Source organism: Dipodomys spectabilis, unplaced genomic scaffold (genome assembly GCF_019054845.1).
Source record: "Dipodomys spectabilis isolate Male_0828 unplaced genomic scaffold, ASM1905484v1 ptg000083l, whole genome shotgun sequence".
In the NCBI taxonomy this organism is placed as follows: Eukaryota; Metazoa; Chordata; class Mammalia; order Rodentia; family Heteromyidae; genus Dipodomys; species Dipodomys spectabilis.
In genome coordinates, this window is record NW_024870760.1 from 2,105,884 (window position 1) to 2,123,622 (window position 17,739).

Consider the following 17,739-nt stretch of genomic DNA (forward strand, 5'->3'; position numbering starts at 1 on the left):
TGAGTTCAAGTCCCAGCACCAGCATAAATAAATAAACATTCTGACAAAGAATGTTTTCCCAAACTTACATGTCACCTACATCAAAAAGTCCTAAAATTTCCAAGTCTTTTCACTGATGCAGACAGAAACTTTGCCATTCCATGTTTATACATGGGTTCAAATATAGCACTTATTGGAGAGACTCAAGGTTTCAATAGGAGCTAGGAGGAGCTTCAGTGTAAATGGGGTTCTTTTTGGGTTTCTGTCTTAATCAGGAGCATCTCCAGGTCTGTGAAGTCAATGCTTTCTGCTTCCAATTCACTGAATTCCTCAAGCTAAAAAATAACCATGCCAAGACTAATGGATACTACATTCAGAGGTATTCCCGACATTAGCAGCTTCTATCCCTTTGACTAAGACTACCTAAGCCTTCTGTTTATTTGCTAGTTGGAAGGCGAAAGTTTGTGTTGTTATCACACATGTAACAACTTTAATATTTCCTTCAGTCCTCATCAGCTGATTGACACATTCCTCAGAGCTAACATTTGGTTTCACCTAGGCTAAAGTCCTCATCCGCTGATTGTACAGTGTGTGTGACTTCTGGGGAGGGACTGTTACCACTCTAAACAGACACATCAGAAGCACAGCACTATCCAAAGATGACCAGCCAGAGTGGGAATCTGAGTGTCACTCCACAGTGTTTGACCTATACAAAGACACAGTCTGCCTCTCCAGCTCTGGTCCAGGAAGACCCCTGGGAATGCAGGTGTTGTCCCATCCTGCCCCTTCTTGTACGCTTGCTTCCTTTTCTTCCTCTGAACAATTGTTTGAGATCTCTGAGTGAGAAATCTCATGTTAGCACAGCTTCTTTCTTATTGGTGTAAAATGAGAACAAACAATTCCAAACATCATCAGAACATCAGACAAAATAATAAGGCAGATCGATTGCATCTAACCTTTGAATCTCATTGAAATCCCAAGTGTGCTGGAACATTTCTGAACTGAAATAATCTCAGAAGAAAAATAATACTTCTAAGAAATGCAATGAGAAGCAATATGAGAAATTTCCCCATGCCCTGATTTTACTGCGAAGAAATTTCCTAAGGATCACTGATACAACTGCTAATTTAATATGCTCTCTTATGCTGATTTTTAATTTAACGAGTAGATTAGTTGAAGAAAAATCACTTACCTATCATGTCAAGCTAATTATATCAAAAAGTGACTTAGCCATTGATTCTGTAGAAAGAACTCATAAGAAACAACTGAGATGTTAGGCAGAGAGAGTAAGTTAGATCAATGACAAGAAATACAGGCACCAATTTGCAGAATTTTTAATTCTCCAGCTTGAAAATCAAAAGAACAAGACAGGTACCTGTCTTGTCTTCAATCTACATAATTTCCATTTGCCTATGCAGCTCCTGAAAGGGGATAAATTGATATGTGAAAATGGAATTCGAAAAATGGAGGGAATGGGTTGGACTGGAGTAATGGAGGAAAATCATGAAAGGAGTGACACTGATCCAGATCCATTGTATTCATAAACTACATGTTGAAATGAAATCTCTTCGTACAACTACTTCAAGATAATAAAGAATTTTAAAGAAGAAGATGAATTGGTTGGTAGAAGGAGCCTTAGCAGAGTCCAATCTAATCTCTCACTTATTTGTAATAATATCACAAAATAAAAAAAGAATAGTTCTTTGAGTATATGGAATTGGAAGAGAAAGCAATAGAACAAACATTTGCATTTGATTACAAATAAAAGCAAACCATTATGGCTCAATTTATAAACCATCAATCTACAACTGTCTTTCCTAACCAGGCTTTAAATGGTCTGCATGAAGGACTGTCTTTGCTAGGACCTAATTTGGCCTCTGCAGATTACATTAGCACAATGAAGTGTTCTGACGGAAGTGGGGTGATAGAGTGGGAAAGGCAACAAGATCAGGTTTTGAGTATAAATACAGCATTTGAATCCCAGACAGGGAGCTGATCTGTGTCCTCTGCTACAAACACATCTGAACACTACTTCTTGTCATAGCCAGCACCAGTACACAGATGTGAGAGGTGACTGTTTGAAGAACTTGCTTTGTGTAGCTGAAAAATCCACTAAACCATTAGTCTCAGATTTTCTTCCAGTAAGTAAACACTGTATAAATATGAAAGCAATGAAAAAATAAACCACAACCTGGAATTACTCACTGGTCAATACTCCACAGAATTACAGTGGTTTCTGTACCCATATATCTGCTCCGAGGTCAGTTTACCTCCACATCATCCTTTAGAATGTCCACACTGGGGATAATCAGACAGCAGCCAATAGAGCCATCCAAAGTGCAGCGAGCACTAAGTCCCCCAACAGTGTGGTCTTGTAATCATGTTGCTGGTCAGCATTCCAGACCTATCTGTTGTTAAAATAGCCACAGCTATTACCAACCCAGAGGTAAATTAACCATGGTTCCACCAGCTCAGATTTGGCCAATAAACCACTAGCTGTCCTATAAACTTCACATCTGTTACAAAGCATTAGTGAGATTCTATCACCATGAACCAAAGACAAGTCACATTATGTTTTTCTGGTGGTACTGGGTCTGAACTCAGGGGCTTGTGCTTGCTAGACAGGTGCTCTATCATTTGAACCATGTCTTCAGCCCTTCTTTGCATTAGTTATTTTCAAAGCAGAAAATAAAGCAAGACATCTTATGCCTAACCAGCCTGGACAGCAATCCTCCTATTTATGCTTCCAACATAGCTGAGTTAACAGAACAGACATGTGGTACCACATCTAGCTTTTTCTTGAGAATGGAGTTTCTCAGAAACTTTTTGCCTCGGCTGGCCTCATATCATGATCACTCCAATTTCTAGCTTATTAGGAGCTAGAGCTATAGGACAGCATACCCAGTCTAGTTGGCATCTGTCTAATAAAAAGTATTCCTCACAAAGTAGATTCTTTTCAAAGAGATATGTTTTTTTTTGGTTTATATTTTTGGCCATATTGGTTTTGATGGATTTCTTGAACCTGAAGGAAATGAGATATTGTTCTTCTGCATTTAAACAGATGAGTTGCCTATCCACTACTGGTTCCATTCAGAAGGCTGGCAGAGAAAAAAACAGAACACCTACTATGCACAAAGCAGCTCACTCGCATGATGGCAATATGGAGACAGGAAGGATAGCAATATTTAAAACCAAACAACTGATTACACTCAGTTGAAAAGATTAATAAGTAGCCTCAGTTCTAGAGCCTCAAAAATAAAGAAAAAAATGAGTGTAATGGAAATTTTAGTTATCCAAATTGAGTCTAAACCTAATTATGTACCTTCATAACCTTTTTAGCATCAATTATTCGTACAAGGGGGCTTCATTTCAACACGACTATTTATGCATACAATGCAGCTCAATTAGAATTATCTTCTTCTCCCTCCTCTTCTTCTCCTTCCCAAACTACTCTTTATGACTCTTTGTTCCATTTTCACATATGTACATAAAGTATTTTGACTATATTCACCCTCCATCTCTGTTCATCTTCCTCCTTCTCCCAAGTACACGCATGTGTAACACAAAGGATTATTTGTATATGAAAATATCATCTGTTCTTACTAGAGTATGCATGTGTCAAATTTTGAAATATCTCTAAACAATTAACATGCGCGTTAACAAAACAGAATATAGGAAGCTGAAATATACACCCACATAATCTCCAGGGCTAACATTGTGCCTTTGTGGCTACAGGGCTCTGAGGATGCTAACAAAAATTCAAATATCTAACTAGGTAGCGCAATATTAGTATTTGTACTGTATTGTATTGTATCTATAGCTTTGGGACCCATAGTCACTATATTTGGGAAAAATCACAAATATCCTAATTAAATCACATTTGAATTTTAGCAAATCATGGTACTAAGAAATATAAAATTCAGCAAAATATCACACTGACTCTATTTCTTCCATTGATCAATAAAGTTGATGGAGTATTATTTCATTCTCACATATCTGAAGAATTCAATTCACTTAGTAACTGCTTGGATGCCCCCAACATTCTCAAATATCTTTTGGAAAGACTTTCATCTAAATTCCAAAATATTTTACAATTGAAATCTTCCCTGATAGAAAATGTGGATGAGCGGAAAAATGTATCTGTCCCAGTGTTGAATAGAGCAATGAGAAGATGTAATTGTACATATTGTCATGATCAAGACACACATGCATCCAAACAAGTCTCTTTTTAACTGTAGGTAGAATCCCCTTGCTCTCTTCCATTAACAGCTCCCACTGTGGTGTAAATTGAACTTAAGAACTCCACCCTAACAATCATGCATCAAATGAGATTTCTTTCCATCTCACTTGGAACCTTTAAACTTTAGAGGACCATGGATGGACAGCATCAAGATTTACCCTATAAAAGTCTCAGTGCCTGGGTGCTGTCCCTTAGCTTTCTTCGCTCGTCTGGTGCTATAGTACTTGAAGCTTAGTTCCACTGCTGGCTTTTTTGGTTGTTGTTAATTTTAGATAAGAGTTTCAAGGACTTTCCTACCCAGGATGACTTCAACCCTTGATCCTCAGATGTCACCCTTCTGAGTAGCTAGGACTACAGGCATGAGCCAACAGTACTCCACTAAAAATTTCTTCTTAAACAAGTAGCCAGGGAGTTGTTCTATGGCCCCTTCAACATAGGCAAAAGTTAGTGCATACTTACTATTGCTAAAAATTGCTCCACAAATGTTACCTGAATTTCCTTCCTCTAAATTCCTACTCCAAGGTGGTTATTCATACACAATTTCTTTCCAGCATGGACAGGTATCTTCTTTAATATATACTGTGTGAATTAGGAGCAGTAATACACAGAAAATAAAATCAAAATTCTGAGAAGTTTAAAATAATGACACCTAGGAAGGACAGGAAAACACAGCCAAAATAGTCAATGTACATAGGTGAGAATGGAACCAGAAACGTAGATGAGGTTAGTGGAGTTGGGAATGATGGGAAGAGACCAACCAATGGAAGGAGTGACACTGATCAAAATGCATTGTATTTAAGCTGGGTGCTGGTAGCTCATATCTGTAATCCTAGTTTCTCAAGAGGCTGAGATCTGAGGATCTCTGTTCAAAGTCAGCACAGACAGGGAAGACCATGAGACTCCTATTTCCAATTAATTATCAAAAAGTTAAAAGTGAAGGTTAGCTTAAATAGTAGAGTACCATCCTTGAGGGAAAAGGCCAAGCAAGATCATAAGGCCCTGAGCCCATAACCCAGTATAAGCACAGACACACACAGGGAGACACAGATACACACACACACACACACACACACACACACACACACACACAAATGCATTGCACTTATAAACTGACACATTGAATTGAGACCTCTCCATACAATTAAGGATAATTTTTTAATATCAATCATGAAAAGGGAGGCTTATCTTCGAACATAGCAAGATTTATCTACAAATCTTTTAAGACTTTCCTCATCTAGAAGCAACCAGAGAGATCAAGCTCACAAGCTAAGAGCTCAACTTTATGAATGCCTTAGATTCAAGGGTTCCAAAGCAAACACAAGTGTAAACCAATGTTATTTAATTATCTGAAAATTAATGTTAATTTGTGGTGTGTGTGTGTGTGTGCGCGCGCGCGCGCACATGTGTGTAAGTGTATGTGTGTGTGTGCATATTGGGTACCAGTTCTGGGGCATGAACTCAGGGTCTGGATGCTGTCCTTTAGCTTTATTGCTCAAGGCTAGTACTTTATCACTTGAGCCACAGCTCCACTTCTAGCTTGTGTGATGCTTAATTGGAGATAAAAGTCTCACAGACTTTCCTGCTTGGACTGGCTTTTTAAACATGATCCTCAGATCTCAGCATCCTGATGGCAGGCATGAGCCACTGATGCCCTGCCTAAAGTCAATGTGCTTTTAATTGCCTTTGAAATCAATGTATTTATTTAAATGTACCAAAGGATTCTAAGTTGCTTACCATAATATTGTTAAATAACTTTCCCTTCTAAGAAACTCAAGGTCATGGAAAATCATGTCTAACAAATACCAGAAACTTGCCGTGGGTTGTGCATAGGGCTTCGTATGAATTTGAACCAAAGAAAGTAGTTGTCCTGCTAGAAATACAGAATCATAGTTTGTCTTCACATTCAACAAAGAGCTACCTTAAAACAGGCAAAGCAGTCACTTGCATTACTAATATTTTCCAATAAAACAAACACTTGCTAACTCCATTAGGGAAACATTTGCTATATGCTTTTTTTTTACAATTAGGGTAATTAGTATATTCCACTAGACATTAGTATAAAATATGGCTATAGAAAACTTGGGAGACAATCTTTTCATTTTCAAAAATATCAAAAGATTTGAGTATTTTGGGTTTTGGGTTTTGTTCCTTTTTTTAGTAGAGATTTAAACTCCAGACCTTGATCATTTTTGCTCATGGTTGATGCTCTAGCACTTGAGCCATATCTCTAGTTTGGACAGTTTACTGGTTATTTGGAGATAAGAGTCTCCAATTTGTCAGCTTAGATGGCTCCAAACCTCAGATATCACCCTCCTGAGTAACTAGGGTTTAGTCATGAGCTATCAGTACACCCAGCTTACATCAAAAGAATTGTTAACTCTCTCCAGCATGTAATATGATGAAACATCATGTTGTATCTCACAAATATACACAAATTTTTCTTGTCAAATAAAACAACGATAAAGATAAGCTTAGCAGAACTTAGATATGTATAGGCAGAATTGGGCTTACAGAGAACAGCTACTCAGTACACTGAATAAATGAGTAAGTGGCTCTCTAACGAAGGATAAGCAAAGCTAACCTGTAGTTTAAGAGGTGGGCAAGTCAGGCACTAGTGGCTCATGCCTATAACCCTAGCTACTCAGGAGGTAAAGATCTGAAGATTGCAGTTTGAAGCCAGTCCCTGTAGAAAAGTCTGTGAGATTCTTATCTCCCAAAACTACTAAGAAAAATTCTGGAAGTGGCACTGTGGCTCAAAAAGTAGAATGTTAGCCTTGAGCCCTATGAGGCTCAGGGACAGCACCTAGGCCTTAGTTCAAACCCCAAGACCAGTAAAAAAAAATGAGCTAAGCTAGGAACTAGTGGCTCAGACCTGTAATCCTAGCTATTTAGGAGGCTGAGATGTGAGAACTGAGGTTTGAAGTCAGACTGAGCTGAAAAGACAGACTCTTAACTCCAATTAGTAAAAAGACAGAAGTGGAGCTGTGGCTCAAGTGACACAGTACTAGCCCTTACACAAACAAAGTTAAAGGACAGTTCCTAGGACCTGGGTTCAAGCCCCAGTACCAACATATACTCACACACACACATACACACACACACACACAAGTGAGCTACTCACATGTGCCTTATTAACAAGCACCTCAAGATCAAATTATTCCACTACTTTCTATTCCTCTAAGGTCTCATGGCTACTTTATAAGGCCCCAAAGGAATGAATATGATGAACTAAGAAATTCTTTCCAAGCCCCTGTCTCCCAGCATTGGTGGTATTAAGCAATCATTTATTGTGTTAAGCGCAGAAATGCAATAGCACTATGCAATTGAAAAAGAATCCCCAAATGTAATCTGAAAATACCCACACAGAGTAAATATTAATGCTATATCTCAACGGAAATGTGCAGAATACTCCATATCTTAATCTTCAGTCATCAGTACAGATGGCCCTGAAAAGTAGAGTTCCTGAGGAGGATAAACCTCCAACCCAGCACCTCCCATTCTCCTGAGCCTGGCAGTGACACACTGTAGCACCCACAGAAGCACAGCTATTATTGAAATATGAAAATTCTTCTTCTTCTTGGTGGTGTCAGGAAAATCCCAGCAGGGAACCTTGGCCCTATTACAACCCCTCTAAATAAGTAAATGATCCACTTAACTCAAACATTCATGCTCCTTTTCAAGAATTGGACAGTATGTTGTGATTCAATGACAGTCAGATTTCCTACTTGCTAAAAGTAGATGTAAAAAGTGTGTCTGAAATCCAGGCCCTGACCAACCACCTTCCTGATAGATGACCACAAAAGAAATAAAAAGAAGCTAGTTGGGCAGCAGAAATGGGGTGATTTGCTAATTTAGGCAAAAGGATGCTATGGGTTCTCAACCTATGGCTGGGTACAGTGAAGCATAGTTGTCATCCCCAGCAATGGGGGAAGGCACAAGTAGGAGGATCTTAGCCTAGGTCAAGCCAGGCATAATGTGAGACTATACTGTTGTTTTTTTAAAATTTTTTATTATCTTTAAGTAGTTGTACAAAGAAGTTCCCATTCTACAAAACAGTATATGAATATAAAGTGTGTGAGACTATATTTTGAAAATAATCCACACAAAAAAGGACTCAAGAGGTATAGGTTAAGTGGTAGAGTGCACATGTGAAGTTCTGAGTTCAGTCCCCAGGGTCACCAAAAGAAGAAGGAGGAAGATAAGGAGGAGGAGGAGAAGGGAGGGCGGCAGGGCAGGAGGGAGGGAGGAAAGAGAACAGACCACAGAGCATTTGCAACATTTAATCAGAACAAAATCTGAACACATATATACACATATGCATAATTACACACGCCCTCTCTTTGCCAGGCATCCAGGCAGGATTTTGGAAGGCCATGCCAAACAAGAACACCAAAGCCCAACCCTTCTTGAGCTTATAATGATGAAATACATGAATAAGTTTTGTAAACTGCAATGTGTCCAACAAATAAGACATGGTTACCAAGCCTCCAGCATAGCTTCCATACCCTAGCATTGAATGTGGAATTTCAGCGATGTCAAACCATGCTGGAGGAAGGAACTAAGTCATTCCCACCCCATCAACATCTGAAGGACTCTGTTCACTAACACAATGCCTGTGTGGAACTAACAGACTAGCACTTCATCAGATTGTTGAATCGTTTCCTCAATATATCTGAGGAATCCCAGACAAACTCCATTCTATAAAAAAGGATGAACCTTCAGGAAAGACTCTGTTAAGTCCTGTTGTAATCATAAAGAAAGAGAGAAAGTAACTTCAAAGTCAGGATTAAGGAGTCCTATGCCAGGAAAACAGCCCAAGACAGGACAACATTTTAACCCAGCTGACAGTAACTTGGGATTCTCTCTTTAAGCACTGCCAATTTTCCCTCAAGTGTTTGGAAGCCTCTGCCAGAATTGACTTTTGTCAACTTGATTGTATGAAGTGGCCAGGCGTATCTAAGCTAAGACAGCCAACAGCAACACAGAGAGGCCTGGTCATATCCTTAACTCACAGGCTTCCCATGCAACACGAGGGCACACCACAGGACCAACCAAGCCAACTGGAAGATGAGTAGATAAGAAGTGCAGAGCTAGGTTGGTGTGAGGCTATGCACTAGCTTTGGTTACTTCCCCAAATACACTGACTTGGTCTGAATTTACTCCTGACCCAAAATTTCTCCATTATTTTATTATTTATTTATTAAGGGGTAGGGAAGACTTGAAGTGGAACTCAGGACATGGGGGCATACTAAGCCTATGCTCTCCCAGGAACGAGCAACATCTCAGGCCTACTTTAATCTTCAAGTTAGCCACCAAGTGCTTAAGAGAGCAAGGACAGCTCAGAGACTAGGCCCTCCTTCTTTCTGTCCTTGTCCAAAAAGATTCATAGCCCAAGAAACAGATGCCAACCCCCAACACACAAAGCCTGGCTGCTCAGGTATATTCATTCTGTCCTGGAAGGGTGGGAAAATATAATCAGAATATTCAATGTACATATGAAAAAATAGAACCAGGTAACTTGAGAGGATAAGAGAGACAAGAGAGATGGAGGAGAATGATTGGAGGGGTAACACTGATCAAGACAAATTATACACACAGACTGATAGGCTGAATTGAGCAATTTTTGTACAGCAACTTAAAGGATATACACACATAAACATATAAACTATTTATATATATATAAATAAAACATGGAGCAGAGATTATATAGAGAGACTCTGTGTGTGTGTGTGTGTGTGTGTGTGTGTGTGTGTGTGTGTGTGTGTGTGCGTGTGTGTTGAAATTAGGGTTTCACCTCAGGGACCTTGAACTTACTAGGATTGCTTACGCAGACCTGGTGTTCTAGCACCTGACCTATGCTTCTAGCTTAGATTTTTGCTGGATAATTGGTTAATTGGAGATGACGTCTCAATGACTTTTCTGCCTAGGCTGGCATCCTCCAGGCCCCAGCCTCCTGAGTTGCTAGGATTACAGATGCAAGTGCAAGGGAAATAAATTAGGGTCCTGTGGTCAAGAACATTTGGAGAACAGTGCTGGACTCTCAAAAAGTCACAATTTCAGTAGATATTAAGCTCTAAACCTTTTTGGCATACAGAATATTGATTTATCTAGCATTTCTCAAAAGTAATCATGAAATTTGTCTTTCACTGTCATACAAATGCTAGATAAAAGGCCAGGCATCAGTGGCTCACACCTGTAATCCTAGCTACTCAGGTGGCTAAGATCTGGGGGTCACGGTTTGAAGCCAGCCTGGGGGAGGAAAAAGTCTGTTAGATTCTTATCTCCAATTAACCACAAGCCAGATGTGGACCTGTGGCTGAAGTGGTAGAGCATTAGCCTTAAGCAAAAAGAACTCAGGGACAGTGTCCAAGGCCCCAAAGTTCAAGTTCCAGGACAGGCACACACACACACACACACACACACACACACACACACACACACACATATGCACACACATACACACAATGCTAGATAAAGATATTGAAAGTCTATGTAAAGCTGGGAGCAGTGGATTATATCTGCAATTCTAGCTACTTGGGAAGGTGAGATTGGGAGACTATGGTCCTAGACCATGCAGTTCATGAGATCCTATCTCAGTTGAAAGAGCTTGGTGCAGTTGTGCTCACTTGTTATCCCAGCTACAATGGGTAGTCTAAAATAGAAGGCCTATGATCCAGGCTGGTCCAGGCAAAAAGTGAGACCTTATCTCAAAAATAGGGCAAAAGACTGAAGGCATAGCTAGTAGAAGAAAACCTGCCTAGCCAGCATGATGCCCTGAGGTCAAACACCCCAGTGCGCGCGCGCACACACACACACATTAGTCCCCAGAAAATTGATTTGGTAAGAAATAAAGACTGGGAAAACCATATTTATCTCCTCCTCCCACTCCCACCTCCGCAAGGAAATGAACATCAAGCTACAGATTCCATGTGCAACTTCTCACTGGGTCTTTTCAGTTTAGTTCCTTACATTTAATTTTTGACGGGGAAGGAAGAAGAAAAAAATTGTCAAGCAAAACAAGAATTTTCTCATATGTTTCTGTTAAGAAAGTCAGGAGTAAACAACAAGTTAGGCAAGGGTATGCTTTGATATGTGCAGAAGACAAACCACTGCTAGTTTAAGGTAGGAAAGGCAGGCCTTTAAGCATCTTCTACTACTTAGGATTCTCATGGATTCTGGGAAATGTATATAGATGTCAAGAAGGGCACTGATAAAAACCAGAGGGAGAAACAAAAACTTGATTAAAAAAAACACCAGAGGACAATTAAAACCCACCTCAAATATGTTCTTTTCTCCCTTATTTTTATTGACATCATAAAAGGCACAAGGGAAATATGTTCATGTTAATATTCATCCTATGCATATTCAAATATATGAAGCATTATAATGTTTCATACTCCAAACAAGGTTAGTTTGGCCAACATCCTTCCTCCTTGAAGGCCAGCACTACATTTACAATACACATTCCAAGACTAGATCTACCATGAAAATCTGAATAGAAATATATTAGAAAAAATCTGAACCATAAGGTTCAGATAATAGCTAAGATTTATTGCCTTCCATGTACTAAACTTGAAAAGACCTATCTTTATTTTCAAAACATGATTAATATTTTATACCCAATAAGAATTTGTGTGTGTGTGTGTGTATGTTTGTGTGTGCTGTTGAACTCAGGGCCTAGGCACTGTCTCTTAGCTTTTTCAAGTAAGATTAGTAGTGTTCTACCACTTAAGCCACACCTCCACATTCAGCTTTTTGGTGGGTAATTGGAGAATAGAGTCTCACAGACTTTCCTTCCAATCCTCAGATCTCAACCTCCTGAGTAGGCTAGGATTGTAGGCAGGATTACAGGTTTGAGCTACATTGTGTCTTATCCAATACAATAATCACCATGATGGGGCACTGGTGCATTGTGAAGGTACTTACTTTTTTTGTGTTATTTTGTGTGTTTGTTGTAGTGCTAGGGATCAAACCCAGGGCCTTGCAAGCATTCTCCTACTGAACAACAATCCCAGCCCTTGACTTTTGAGACAGGGTCTTGCTATGCAGTAGCCCAGGCTGGCCTTGAACTTAGAATCTTTTTCCTCAGGCTCCCAAGTCCTGAAATTGCTAAAATGACAGACATAATCTATCATACCTAACTGAGAGTGATTTTAGTGTGTGAAAATGATCCAGACTATTTACAAGCAGAATCCATGAAGAAGCTGGGTAAGAAGCAGTATAGGTGGGCAATGCTACCACAGGTGAAAAATACCATGTGTCTCATCTAACAGCAAAGTTGATGATGCTTTGAAAATAATGAGTATAGAAATTTGTAGTTGCTCCTGAAAAATTTTAGGGATCTGGGCCTTCTGGAAAACACTAGTTCAGAAGAAATCCACTGCATTTTATGCTATCTCTCCCTATCTTTCCATAGGCTTGCAATGGGACTTTCAATCTTATCCTGGCTATAGATAGGGGCAAAGGAAGAGTCTGGAACCCAAAGGGGCCTCTCTGGCCTGTGGAAAGGGCCAGCAAACTGATGGTTGCTAAAAAAATTTTCACATTTATCAGCTAGATTGACTTTGAGTTCCAAGGCCAACAGAAATAAGCATTAGCTTGGCATAAGTAGGCTCTCATATATATTTTGGAAAATAGAGAAAAAGGAAAGTGGGGCCTTTGAAACACAAGAAGTTGTAGCTCCATAGCTGGTACTAGAGCTATCAGAGCATTTGGGATGCACTTCCCAACACACCTGAAGGGTCTATAATAGAATTCTGTAGCCAAGGCCTTCTTCATTCTATTATTATATCACTGTTATGTCACACTCAGCTGGTTCAGTACTAATTCTATCTCTGCCTTAATCATTTTTATGTAAACAGAGTAAGCTTATTTGAAAATGAAAGAAAGCAACAAAAGAAAGTGGCAAGACTCTCCATCTAGACAGGGGCAAATGGAGTCCTCTTGGGGGTCCATTTTGTTTTGCTTTGTTTTGTGCCAGTCCTGGTGCTTAAACTCAGGTCCTGGATGTTGCCCCTGAACTTACTTTGGTTTTCACTTTTTGCTCAAGACTACCACTCTACCACTTGAGCCACAGCTCAACTTCCAACTTTTTCTTTCTATTTTTGTGGTTAACTGGAAATAGGAGTCTCACGGACATTCCTGGCCAGACTGGCTTTGAACCACAATCCTCAGATCTCAGCCTCCCAAGTAGCTATGATTATACACATAAGCAACTGGCACCTGGCCCTGGAGTACAGTTTTTATACTACAGGGCTCCTCCCCCATCTCCTCCCCTAGGCTTTGCACTGATTACTTGCTGGCTTGTTGTATGTACCACCCTTACTCTTCCCATTGGCTGAGCCAGCACCTAGGGCATTATGAGAAGAAGCAGCATTTGAGCAGGAGCCTGAGGCATCATGGTTCAATCTTATTTATGTAAATCTATGTACCACTACAAGATCACTCAGCTTCAGCTAATGCTATAATGTATTTTGGATTGCTAGGCTCATAAACTAACTATGGGTTGCAAAAGTTTGTAATTTCTACAAAGATAAGCTTCAACAAGTCAAAACCAAATGTGACTATGCATTTTGTTGTTCTTGTGGTCATCAGTGGTAAGCCATACTCTGTAACTCAGTGCTAGGAGCAAGTGAGGGAGAGTGTCCAAAAGATCCAAACTGCAAAGCCTAAGTCACAATGGCTCTCCTTTGTCACCAGCTGCTCTGTAAAAGCTTTACTCAATTAGGTATATGATTAGACAATCCCTTTTCTTAGTAGTCCCCAACCTTTCTTCAAGGATAATGTAAGTCAGATGGTTATTAAGATATCAGAATAAGGGCTGGGAAGGTGGCTCAGTGACAGAGCGCTTGCCTTGCATGCTTGAGGCCCTGGGTTCAATTCCTCAGCACCACATAAACAGAAAAAAAAAAGCCGGAAGCAGCGCTGTGGCTCAAGTGGTAGAGAGCTAGCCTTGAGCTGAAGAGCTGAGGGACAGCGCCCAGGCCCAGAGTTCAGGCCCCATGACCAGACCCCTCCCCCCCCAAAAAAAAAGATATCAGAATAATTTAGATGTAAATATTCAGGATGGGTAGAAATAATTCAGAGGAAATTATGAAAATATTCCTTAATGCTTCAACACACACATTGTATAGATGATATATTTAAGGAAGAAAGATTCTATGGCTTGGCCAAGTCATATAGTTGATTATCACCAGGAACTACATTTGTTGTTAGACCTACAGATCAGGCCCTTCAAAACTATTCCCAGCCAGTCTCTCTAACAGAGTCCATGTTCCAGTGGCAATGCTAAAGTCAGATGCATCTAGCAGGCAGGTAGGACTAGAGAAAGCAGGAGGGAAAAGGTATGACAGCCAAGTTGTGCACATCTGCATAGCTCATTGTGCTTTGGGTTCAAAATGATCAAGGTATTAAGGCTCTGCATTCTCCCTTCTTCTCTGTACTTGTGGTCCAAACTGCTGACCTAGAGGATTTGACCACAGGAGAAAACAGATCGATGACTGTGGTTCCAGAGAGCTGAAAACATTTTTTAAAACTATATGCACATCCAGGATGCTTCTTCAGTCTGACTTTATATCATCAAGGGGCTTTTCCTTCTTTACTCACTAAAACAAATAAGAAGTATTAGCTGCAATAATGAAAAAATTCTCATGTGTGAAAGTTACTGAGAGTATAAATTAAGTTACAGCCAATTTTACATTAAAGACTTTGGAACTAATAGTTAGAGGTAGGAAGATCTTCACTCTATATTGAGATCTTCAAGAGAAAACCAGTATTGAGTGTCTTAGTCATCTGGAAAACATTGCCTTATAGCCCTTGCTGCATAGATGAAGCATAATAATCACAATTCTTCCCGTCAAATAAATAACCCTGTAATACATAGAACTGGAAGCATTTGCCCTGTATGGCAAAACAAAAACTTGCAATACAAAACCATATTTTATATGTTTGCTACTTGTTAGGAAGTTAATGCTGGGCTCAAATACACAGAGCACTGAACTTACAGATCCACAGAAGTAAGAAGAAACCCTATTGCCAAACACAAAACTGGGATGAACATGAGCAAGATGCCAGGTGGACACAAAGGGGACAATTCATTTTGCCTAGGGAGGAAAATTTGAGGAGAAAATACGTTTCAATTAATACACTTCGTTGTCACATCATCTCAAAAGTAACTGTCAAAAATTACAGATTGTTCCCAGTGTGGAAACAGTGGGGAGAGGCCAGGTCAGGCTGTGTTTTAAAGAGCGTTAGGAATGGACTAGAACTTTTATCTATCTGCCCATGGAAATTATGTCACTCTACATGAACAGGTCTTCAAACTAGCCCACAAATTTTATTCAACTAATAATCATGCCTAACCTCTGAGTCTGGAAAAACACAAACTGGGAGAAGTACAAGCTACTATGTATCAAGAATTTATCATATGTTAAACACTGCTCAAAGCCTTTGACATGTACTGCTATCTAAGCTGTATAACACTGCTAAGTGATATGTTAAGCACCAACTTGCTTTACAGATGAAGTATTTGAAAAACAGAGAGCTTAAACAATATGGTCAAGTGCACACAACTGCAGCATGGATACAAAATCTACAACCAAACAATTCAGCTTTACTTTATCAGGATAATACATTTTTCCCTGGATTGTTATAAATATCTTGCAATAATGAGGAAGAGCTTTTTGTGTTCGATTTCCTGAATATAGAGATGGCTCTAGGAAAGATATTCTCCTTTCTCTTTGGAGCTCATTTTCGTGAGCCCTTATTTTATTAATGGTATTATAATTCCCTAAGAAGATCCCTGGGCATCAAGATCAGACATGTCTCCACCATTTAAAGGTTCTCCCTCCAATTCACTTAAATACCTATCCTATCCCAACTAGGTAATAGAAAAAATTATTAATATATGTTTCTCAAGGAATGGAATGAGAAAAGCAAAATAAATTCAAATGTAATTGGCAATGTAGTATATTTCTTCCCTTTTGTCAAAGGGTTGCAGGTGTAAAGTCTGCTCAAATCTGTTAAGTGATTGTAGTGCTTTTGATTCTGTTTTGGTGAATTAAGCTAGCCTTCAGCTTAATACAAATCAAATCAGAATTCAGTAGACATCTATCCAATTTCACTTCTAGAAACACCATGACTAACCAGCGAACACCACAGATCTCTGTGAGTTGAGTTCAGAGTACTCTGATTATGGCTTTGACTCCAGGTCAGACTGGTGACCTCACCTACCTCACCTGTGGCAGCTCAGTGCTACCTCCTGGCTTCTGCATTCTGGGATCCAAATATCCTCCTATAAGTTGGTGGCAGCAGTTCCTCATCTAACTTCTAACTATTTTACAGCCCATGGTGGATGCTGGGGCACTCACAAATTTGCTTTCTATTACAGGTAAGATCCATATCCCTCTCAAGGAAGAAAACAAATCTTACATAGTAAAGCCATTCCAGTCTTTCTGGGCTTCTTCATACCTTTCTGGGATGGGTACCAGTGGCAAGTTTGGCACTGTGAAAGTCATTTAATGTAGATCACCTTTTGGTCCATATTTCAACCAGTCAAACAATTCCTAGCTGCAACACAGGACTTAGAAGTTCTACTTATGGCTCCATATTAATACATTGAGCCTGGCCCAACTTTAGCCTGCTATAATTGTCCTGCATATGTCTATTGCCATATAGAGTCTTCAAACTCTTATCTGTATCAATCAGGAAAATCACATTGTCCTTTTGAAGTAGAGCGCAACTCTTCATGGGCATAATTTTTACTTCCCCTTTAGGGTGTACTCTGGCTCTGGGTCCAGAAGCAAAGATAGGTGGTACAATTCTGAAGGGAAAGAAAAATAGCAATCTATGCGGCTAATTAAGTTGCCTTCCTCTGTAGGTGGCAGCGACTAACACCTGTATGCCAACATCTATTCTTAGCAGACAAATGCCACAGACATATCTGAGTGAACATAGTATATACTCTTTATATGTGAGCACACTGTGTACCAAAATAAAGACTGGCTTACATCTGTAAGCCTAGCTACTGAGGAGGCTGAGATCTGAGGATCACCATTAAAATGCAGCCCACACAGGGAGGTCCATGAGACTCATTTCCAACCAGCTAGCAAAAAGCCAGAAGTGAAGCTCTGACTCAAGTAGTAGAGTGCCAGCCTTGAGTGAAAAAGCTAAGGGACAGTGCTTAGCCCTGAGTTCAAGCCCCAGTACTAGCTAAGGAGCAGAGGGTGAGCTTGTTCCCTTAGCCTAGAGCTTCTTTGAGTACATGAGAGAAGGCTACGGAGGAAGACTGGATGCTTGGCGTTGTCCAAGTTAGATTTAAAGCAGGCTTCAGAATTGGAGAGAAAAAAAATTGAGAGGGGAGACTTACCTCAGTTTGAGTCCCAGAAATCAATAACTTTTTAAGAAAGAAGCGAAAGTCTTTAGAAAACCTACAACCACCAGATAACTGAACCACCTCCCACCTCCCAAAGCCTAAAAAGTACTTACTGCAGAAAAAAACCTAAAAAGACATAATCCATCCT